The sequence below is a fragment of the Cryptomeria japonica genome, chromosome 8 (genome assembly GCF_030272615.1).
Source record: "Cryptomeria japonica chromosome 8, Sugi_1.0, whole genome shotgun sequence".
Lineage (NCBI taxonomy): Eukaryota > Viridiplantae > Streptophyta > Pinopsida > Cupressales > Cupressaceae > Cryptomeria > Cryptomeria japonica.
This window is the reverse complement of record NC_081412.1, coordinates 35,160,429-35,171,372: the sequence shown is the minus strand read 5'-3', so window position 1 is coordinate 35,171,372 and position 10,944 is coordinate 35,160,429. Positions and strand designations below refer to the sequence as shown.

The window sequence follows — 10,944 nt, the reverse complement described above, 5'->3', positions numbered from 1 at the left end:
AGATGATCTAAAGGCTGCTCAGGATACTATTCAAGCACTTCAAGAAAATCTTACCATTGTGAGAAACAAGAGAAGAGAACTTTGTGAAAAGATGCAAAATAAGAATGATGATAAGGAAACTCTTAATGATCTAGTAAACAAGCTAAGACAAGAAAACAATACAACAAAGAATGAGAAGCAGGATATGACTATGAGATTTTGTAAAGAAATTGAAGATAGAAAGAAAAATGAAGAAGACTTGACCAGAAGACTGAATGATGCTGGAAATGAAAACACAAGACTTAGTCATGAAAATGATATGTTGAAGACAGATCTGATGCATACACAAAATGACTCAAATGATCTCATGAGACAGAAAGGAATTTTGGAAAGAGAACTGGCTACTGCAAATCAACACAAGGAGAAATTCAAGAAAAGCTCAGAAGAACTTGGTGACTTGATAAAGAATCAGAAACCTAATGGTGACACTAATGGCCTTGGTTTTGAAGTTGGTGAAAGCTCCGATACTACAAACACACATGATCATAGCAAACTAGTAAGACAACCCAATTCCTACAAATTTAATGGCAAATATTTTAATTGTAACAAGTATGGTCATAGAGAAAATCAGTGTAGATCTAGAAATTATCAAAGCACTAATACACCCACCGGTCAATGTTCTAAATGCAACAAAGTTGGTCATAATTCAGAAAATTGCAGAATGAATGTAAGATGTTATGTTTGTGGAAGATTTGGACACTTATCTAATTAATGCAGAACACATACTGGAATAGGATATGGGAAAGCTATTCAGAAAAACAATGTGATTTGTTATGCCTGTAGCAAGGTTGGACATATTGCAAAATTTTGTAGAAGTAAGGCACCAACGCCAAATAATAAAGGTCCTAGTTTGAAAGGTAAAGAAAAGGTTGAAGACGTAAAGAAAGAATTCTCAAAATAATGGATTAGAAAGTTAGATCAAAATATTGATGTGAATACTCCTCCATCGGCAGAACAGAGTATCACTCCACTGGTAGGAGACTCTTCATCTAACTGAAGGAAAATCCTTTGAGGGTTTAGCAACTAAATGAGAAACATGCTATTATTCCCTCGGTTGATGGTAAAAAAGTTGAAATTACTTCTATACCGATAGATGAGTTAAGTCATTACTTAATGGGTAAACATTAAATGTGGTAGATGGTGAAAATAACATTATAAAGCAAGTGTTTTGGCTCTATTTTCACTCACCGAGCATTCAAACTTTCAAAAGTGCGAAATTTCCTGAGTGAAGGTATTCCAAGCAAGAATCAGAGCAATTCATCAAGCAATCATTCCTTAAGGCAGATAAAGGTATTTATAGCTATGTCATCTTCATCTACTCCTAAATTCATTGCAAACCCTACTGTTGTTGAGGTAGTTAAGTGCCCTAGACCCGTTTTTCAGCTAGTTCCCGAAATTGCTAAGAAAGATGATAGCATAGGTGCATTGTCTCAAATTCCTAAGGAAGTAGTTTTTGCTGAAGACCCTAGTATGTATATACATTTTCATATAGAGGAATTGGGTGATGATGAATCAAAAAAATTTATAAATCTATAATTTGTGATGAATCCGAAAATATCAAAACTGAACACAAGATAATAGAAGCCCTAGGTTTTATAGAAATTCTTAGTATCCCAAATTTTCGCAAGGATATCATAAGAATTGTGTTAAGCAGGGTTCATGGTGAATTCTTTTGGTTGGACTCTATTCACAAGATTACTAAGGAAGCTGTCAAAGCTGTAACAGGGTTACCTTCCACCAATAATAGACCAGACAAAACTAAGAAGGTCTCAAATGATTTAGTGATAAACCTAACGGGTGAAACATCTGATAAGAGATCACTTAGGGTAAATGATGTAACAGATATCAACATCAAATTTATATTATGATCTTAGGTTACAAGGCTACACATGCTAATAGGTTGAACTCAGTTTCTAGCCTATGCATTAAAAGTGCCTATGATATGGTAAAAGATAATGCAAGAATAGATGCATGCGAATGGCTTAAAGATGAACTGATTGATAATTTGGGAAAGATAAAGAAAGACAAAAAGGGGACATTCAGATTTGGAAACCTACTTGTTTGTCTGATGTTGTACATAACCAAACAAGTACTCGGTATTGGTATTAGAAATTTTGATTTTGATATACTGGTAGGTAGGCAAACAATTGTTAGATTTACTGAACAACATGGGAGAGAACAAAGAAAAGAACATAAATGAGTATTTTCAGGCATTGAAGGCCTGAATGAAAACTAGAGTTAGATTGTCACAAGAAATTGTGGACAAATATAAGGATGAAATCTGTTTTGTGATAAAGAAAGATGAGATTTGGATGGAAGCAGTTATTCCTAGAACCATCTGGGTAACTGAAATGGGGTATGAAGCTGACGACAACATAATTGAAACTTATGCAAAAGCCCTCTTGGAAGCACCTAAGGAACCTGAGGAAGAAGTATTTGGCAGTACTGAAACCATAGAGAAACAAATTAAATCATAGAAAAATGTTAAGAAGGTTGAGGCAACTATTAGAAAAGGAACCCGACAAGAAAAAGCTATCAAGGAAGATGTACTAAAACGAATTGGTATTACTGAAAAGGAGTTAGAAGCACTTCAACCTGAAACTCACCTTTCACCAGATGTAACTTCTTCAGAAAGTGACATACCAGCTGTGTTTAAAAGAGTTGAGAGGAAGAGAAAAACTTCACCAGTACCCTCACCTTCTCTTAGAAAAACAAGACAGAAACAACAAGCAGTGAGGCCTCTAGCAAAGAGATTAACTCCAAAGAAGATGACCTCTAAGAAGAAGACTCAACAAACTATTTCTCCCATTGATAAACTTCTCAATGAAATTACAGAGGATGGAAAATTGAAGAACATTAACAAATTGAATGACACACCATCGGCTAATGACAAGGAGAAAGTAGAAAACAGTGTAATCTTACAATTAGATATTTACAAGAAATTTTTGATGCAAGTTGTTGATGAAATACCAGCAGATCTGTAGAAAAGACTAGAAGCTAGAAGGATAGCTATTGTTGAGCTTGATAAGAAGATAAATATTGAAAAACTACTTGCTGTACATCCTGTAAACTCACCTGAAGAGATAGACCAATTGATCTCTAAGGCTAACCAGTTAGTATTTTCAATTGCTCACCGACATGTAGCACTGATGGTAGGTAGAGTGAATGAGGTAACAGAAGAAACAACTGATGCATGGGATATATTCCTTATAGAGAAGGAGAAGTAGGAAGAGTATCGAAGACCTAAACCCATCAAGGTATATCAGAAGGATAAGGGAAAAGGTAAGGTTGGTGGACCACCCAGTATAAAAATAACAAACAACTTATCCCACCGCCTCTAGATACTCCACTGGTAGTTACTACTGAAAATCAACCGGTTACTGAAAGTATGGAAACACCACATGAGGATACAAATCTTGATTCTGAGGTGTTATATACAATGAACATTGACACTCAGGAAGTCAATATTGTGGTAGATAAGGAATCAACTAGGAAATAAGATGTGGCAACAGAGCCATCGGTAGAAAACATTACAGTGACCCCGAACACCGAAAAGGCAAAAACCATAGATGTACATAATGATTCATCTACTGAGCCACTGGCAATAGGCAGCACAAAAGAAAAACTGGTAGTGGACAACACTAAGAAACAGGTAGAGCAACTAGCTCCCTCACAGGAACAGGTTCATGCAGAGACAGTGCCACCGGCAACAGTTGAGAAACCCAAACCTTTGCTTAGAGAAACACAAACACAAACTGACCTACCAGAGGTCACTACAAGAAAAGAAGTTACTCACACCGATGGAATACAGATTGTTGGTTCTTCCATGGCAGAATTCTGACCAACAAATTTGACAGAAGTTCTATTGGATTCAATCAAGAAAATAATAGAGTGCATTGCACAAGCATACAAAGCTATTGATGATACAATCCTAATTTTGAAAATGATAGCACCCAAGTGTAATGTGGATAATAAAGACTCTTTAAATCAACTTGACACATTGTCTAAGTATACTACTGACAACACTGTGACAATTGAACAAATAAATGAGGAAGCATTCAAAGAGAGAATTGAGAAAGAAAAACATAAATTCTTTGAAGAGGAAATAAAGAAGTGCATGAGACAATTTGACACTCTTTTACCGGCACTATGTTAAACACTAAATTTTTTTAAAACATTGTACAGAGATACATGTAAAACAAACTTTTTGACAGTAGATATAGACAAGAAGATGAGTATGGTACAGGAAGAAATAAATAAATTAGCTGACAATTTCATTAATTCATCAGAACCATTATTAGTTTTGGAGCAGAAAATAACAGGTTTTGAGGAGGAACTTCAGAAACTTGAAAGAGAGAAGGAAAGAATAAAAGGAAAGGCAAAAGATCTGAAATGGAAACTTAGTTCAAAATTGGACTAACTCACCTCCTTGAGAAAAGAGATATCTGAGGCATTGGTTCAAGGACAAAAAACACCGGAACAACAAATGCAACACCTTACCGGTACAATTTAGAGGACAGAGGCCGAATTAAAGGACAGTGAACGGTTCACTGAGAGCCTGAATCTGGTATTGGCAGACCTTTTTCAGATTGTAACCAATCGGTTATAGGGATGAAGCTGGAAACCACACTCAGTTGACACTTTGACAACCTTTTTCATTGATGCCAAAGGGGGAGTAGTGGTAATGAGAAAAATTATTAGCAAAAGACACCATCAGCTCAGGGGGAGCACATATGTTTGGCATACAGTTTTTGGTAAGACAATTTTGGTAGATTCTTTTTGGATGACACTTTTTGGATTTTTCTCATGAGTGTTGCCATCAATGCCAAAGGGGGAGATTGTTGGCAAATGCACACTCCAAAGAGAAATTGTAGGTGATTGAAGGTTTTGTCATTGATGGCAACCTTGCAATCATACGATACGGGAAAGACAATTTACCAACACCAGCAACAACAAACTCTACACTGGCCCATAGAACACCGGAAGTGAAAGGAAGGGTACTGACACCCAGGCCGACATGAATTTGCTAATAATATATTTTGTAATTATTTTGTAAAATAATTGTAAGCCAACATGGCAAGTTGTAACATGACTCATATATGTATGAGATCATTGTAGAACATTTTGTAATAAGGAGATAGGCGAAATTATGCAGACCTAACATGAGAATTATAGGTTAAGGGTTTATGTATGAAGCAGAGCTAAAACCGGTACTGGATCTAGCATAGCAGATGCTAATTAGAAGCAGTACAAGACATTGGATTTGTATAATCCATTTTTGTAAGTCATTGCGACTTCCTTTGTAATTGAGCAGGGAGCTCTAGGCACTTGGCCTTCCTGCATGTGCAAACCCCTCTTGTAAAATACTAATATTCTCTTATTGGCCAGTAAGTGAATATTGTGGGTCACAAATCCCACCAAGGTTTTTCCCACACCGGGTTTCCTCGTTAAACTACTGTGTTATGGTGTGCTTTTTATGTGGATGTTGTTATTCTTGTTTATTGCATTATTTCTGGTTTATCGGTACACAATATTGATATGCTTTACATATTTTAAATCAAGTAAATTCTATAACCGGTTAGATACTGATTCACCCCCCTGCTCAGTATCTTTGGGAATCTTAACATATTACACAAACATCTATATATCATAATAGCATCCTAAGTTGTGAATTCGATCCTCTAGTGCATCATTGAGAGGTTGTAAAACTAACAACATCTCCTCATTGTACTATTGCTTACTTCAATATGTGTGAGCCTTCATAATATTGAATCCAAGAAAATCTTTAAAGGGTGTTTTTTTATTCTTCTAAGATCTATTTATTTCTCCACCATCTATTTCTTTACTATGTTCATTCCTACAACTAAGCTATGAAACCCAATGTGTGATAAACCCATACTAGATTGTCACAAGAAAGAATTCTCAATTGTTCCAAATTTGCATTGAATATTTAATACAATTTAATACAAACAATCTATCTTTTTTATGCTAACCTTTACTAATAATTTATTCTACAATATCTAATTATATACTCTCTATCATCAAATTAAACTTTATATTATTTTGCACAACTTTTCTCATTCCTACTAAATTACCTATGCACAATCTAAAACATTAAAAATATATATTCTTTCACCACCCACTTTTTACAGATTAAAAAACTTTGTTTACCTATAACTAATAATAAACTTAATTTTACCTCAAATTCTATAGACTCATCTATGTTTGGAACATCCCTTTATAATTATTACTCAATTTTGTCCTTAAGTCACCTGCTTACATAAGAGTTTGTGGTCCTTAGTTCAGCAGCCTAATGAATAAGAACCACATAAAATCTCTAAAAAAATCTCTTCTACTGATATGCCATACTACTTACAACTTTCTTCTATATAAGACTCAGGAGGTGAAGTTTCTTTCCCATAATTCGCTCTGAGTTGAGTCTCTTAGCGTGAGCAGTAATATATCTGGTGTTCCCTAATGGCTGAAGTAGGTCTCCATGAAAATTCAATGCCAATGCCAATGCCAATGCCAATGACAAGAATAGAGAGCATCCAGTCAATCGAAGGGTAGCAGAATTTCATCCAAACGTTTGGGAGTACGACTTCCTGCAGTCCCTTTCATCACCACATGGGGTGAGTAAAGGTTTATAACTGTAAAGGTTTTATTTCCTTCTGTTTTTTCAGCCCCTTTCATGGCCACATGGGGTGAGTGTTTAAGCTTTTGACTGCAACCAATGTTTTTATTCCCTTTTGGTTTTTTCTCTACTGTTATGAAATCTCACGTTGCTGTAAACATCAGGCACCTTCGTACTGTGAGAGAGTTAACAGCTTAGTTGAGGAGATTAAGATGGATATATTTGATGGTCTGGTTGGGGATGGAGAAAAGAATCCGTCTGCTTATGACCTACTTGAAAGGTTCTTCATTGTTGATGTTCTTCAGAGACTGGGAATCGATCGCCATTTTCAGAAAGAAATAAAATCAGTTCTAGATTATAATTACAAGTAGGTTTACGTTTAAGTTGAATTGGTTTTCTATAAACAAACACAGTTTAATACAGAAAAAAATAGTCTGTGAAAACTAATTGTACCTATGTTATTTATAAATCTTTCATTGTAGATATTGGAATAATGAAAAGGGTATTTCTTAGGGAAGAAAAAATGTTGTGGTTGATCTTTATTCTACGGCTTTAGGATTTCTGGTTCTTCGTCTTAATGGATATCATGTGTCTTCAGGTATTTCTTTTATACTTCTCCTTTTATATATTATAATTTATTTGTAATTATAAATAATTATAAGATTTTACTTTAAGAGTTGGGTTTTATAATTATACAGTATATTTTCTTTTCATGTTTTTCTTGTGGCTGACAATTCATTTACCTTCCAAGATGGAGGAGGACAATTCATTTACCTTGACTATTGTAAAGAAGATAAAGCTAAATTAGGAAGCTTGTTGAGTTTATATAGAGTTTCTGAAATTTCTTTCCCTGATGAGAAAATACTGAAACAAGCCAAAATGTTTGCTTTTAAGTACCTGCAACAAGCAGTTCAAGGAAGCCAGGAGTTGTTTGACAAAAGCCAACTTCTAGCAGAGGCAAGCATTCCTATAATTACAAACAGCTTTAATAGCTCATTCTAAATTGTTTTGAATATGTAGCCAATGTTACTCAATGATCATTTTACACTTAAATATGTAATTAGACTAGAACTGTGTATAAATAGTTATATTTATCTTTTACATAGATAAAATTTTAGATGGTATATTTACTAGTAATTTTTAATGTTAGAATTCAAGGTGGTATAAGTTTTTTATTTATTTTTATATCTTTTAAAAAAGAATTAAAAAATTTAAACATATATTAATATTACAATTAGTAAATATTTATATAAACATAATTATGTTTTCGAGTACATAGATTAAACTTTGATAACATATACACTATCTTGATTTTATTAAATTAGATTTTGATGTAAAATAAATGTCCATATTTAAGCTATCTGTTATTTTAAAATTAGTATTCTTACGTATCTCTCAATTAATTAACAAATACTTTTCTTTATAATTGACATATCATAATGGAAATCTTGATAATCTAATGTTATTATATATGAGATTTTTTCATACATAACAAGTTTAACCATCATGGATCTCCCTGCTAATATAATGAAAACAAGTTTAACCAACTTTTAGGAAGCACCAACTTTTAATGTTATTATTAATCTCTCATCATATTATAATATCCATGTCTTCTTACCACATGGACAAATAGGTGGTATTTGGATAAGCATCCTTTATTGTTTCAAAATTTTAGTGTATATTCTATATTGTCTTATTGATTTGGATTGGTGAATTATTTAAAGCTAATGTAATTGTATCTTAATTTAACTATAGGTTGAATATGTTATGGAATTTCCATGGAATTGTAGAGTCCCAAGATGGGAAGCATGGAACTTTATCAAAATATTTAGGCAAGAAAATAATAGTTCAGTGTCCATGAAGGGAGATTATGAGTAAGTCTAGATAACAAATAATACTCACCTAGCTTAATAATTTACATGACAACATTCATTCATTTATGCCTAAGAGAAATTAATTTATTTTTTGCTTCATATAGGAATAGTATATTGTCTAGGAATAGTATATTGTCTAATTAATGAAATCAAATCTAACTAGTAATAATACTTTTTTCCAAAATGCCAAGTGAAAGAAGAAAGAAGATCCTAGAACTAGCAATACTAGATTTTAATGTGTTGCAAGCTCAACACCAAAGTGAGCTCAAAATTCTATCCAAGTAATGGAACTAAGCAAAACTTTGTCCTAATTATTATTAATTTTTAAATCAATTTGATATGAGAGTTTGATATCTCATTGGAAATACTAATAAGATGAAATAATTTTTTTATGGTGATATGAATAATTAGATGGTGGGATGAGACAAATGTGAAGAAATTAAATTTCTTTAGGCAATGACACGTGGGGTACTATTTCACGTGTTCATACAGGTTATATGAGAAAGAACTTTCTGCAACTAGACTTTGTTTCGCTAAAGTGGGTTCGCTCATTACTCTTATTGATGATATTTTTGACACTTATGGAACTATCAATGAGCTCATACCTTTTGCAAAAACTTTGATTGAGTAAGTTGATACATTATACAATATGTTTTTATGATAACCTTTTCTTGTATATGTCGATAGTATTTATGTATATGCTATTTATTTTTATTTTAATATTTAGGTGGGATATGTCAATGATGGATCACCTTCCAAACTACATGAAAACTAGTTTCCAATTTGCCCATAAAACATACATGGATATAGCTACTGAGGCAGAGAAGATACATGGACCATGTGTACATGAGTGGATGCATGACTATGTAAGTTACTCTATTGCAATTAAACTAAATTTAACATTAATTTTTTTTCAAAAAATTAGATACTTTTTGTTGTTGTTTAGCATGAACTCTTACTATAATCTAATGTTAAATTTCTCATTTAAAATTGAAGTGGAAGAGTCTTATTTTGGTGCAACTTCAAGATGTGGAATGGATTGCTAATGACTATCAACCAAGTTTGGAAGAATATTTAAAGAGTTCTTTAATATCTACAACTATTCTAGTACTCTCATTCTTTCCCATGCTTTTGATCAATACCTTTTTCCATAATGATATTATTGAAAGAATTAATACATTTGAAAGTTATGATGACTCCAAAGATTTTCAGGTATATATCTAGTATTATATAAATACCATTACTTCATTGTCTATTAAATATGCTTTAAATATGTATGACAATTTTATTTATTTATTTATTTTTTTGAAGGATGAGAAAGAGCGTGGAGAGAAAGCTTCATGGATAGAGTACTATATCAAAGATAATCCTGGAACTACAAGGGAAAAAGTTTACATCATGTCCACATGCTTACTGAGATAAATTTTGAAGAACTGATGAGAGGAATTTTGTTCTACAAGTATGACATACCAACTATTTGCAAGAGATTATATTTTGATATGTATAGGTCAGCAGCTTTTATTTGGAGGGATGTAGATGGAATTTCAAATTCTAGCAAGGGAGTTAAAAATGACATAACAAAGATTCTAGTTGAACCTATCTTTTTCTAGAGAAAAAGATACAATAGCGTGTTTATTTAGTGCTATTGATAAGTATGTGGACCATTTTAACCTAGTGAAATGTGTTTACAAGATATAAGTTGTAAGACTATAAAGGAAGGTGACAATCATGTAATTATTTATATATAATTTTATTATAGTTTTCTAATAAATTATTTATCAAAATTTAAATTTATTGAACATTTATTTTAGACGATATTTATTGAGATGGTTACTATGTGACTGAGGTTTTCAAAATAATTTGATTTACATTTGTAATGCTTCTTCCATTCACAATTTTGACATATACATATTTAAGTGATGTTATGGCTTTGTACCTATAGATGCATGGGATACAAGTGTTTTTCTATTGAGTACTATTTCTATGTTTTGTTCAGTGCATCCATGGTTGTCTTTATGAATCATGATGTATTTGGACCATCGGTCGTTGTTTGAGTACTATTGAGATGTGTGCATGTGTAATATTGTGCTTGAGTCTTTGTATGGAAATGATGTGCCCTTGTGTGATGATATCTCTTGTGATGGACATGAAATGATATCATTATTGATATTAATTGTGCTTAAATTTAGTGATGCTCAAGATGTTTGCTAAAATATGGCATAATGTGATTATGACACTAATATGCATATTGAGATGAAATAATAATGTGTTGTAGATTTACTATGTTGAGATGTTTTTGAATTAGGGAAAACAGGTTTTGATGGGCCCCTGAAACCCATTACAATACTATGTTTTACTATGTTGAGATGTTAATATTGATGTGGAAATTAAATTATA

General features: G+C 32.7%; 1 pseudogene; it reads left to right on the top strand.

Moving 5' to 3' along the window:
• Positions 1–6,501: 6,501 nt before the first annotated feature.
• On the top strand, positions 6,502–10,303 carry LOC131064574 (sesquiterpene synthase Cad-like; annotated as a pseudogene).
• The last annotated feature ends 641 nt before the right edge of the window (positions 10,304–10,944 follow it).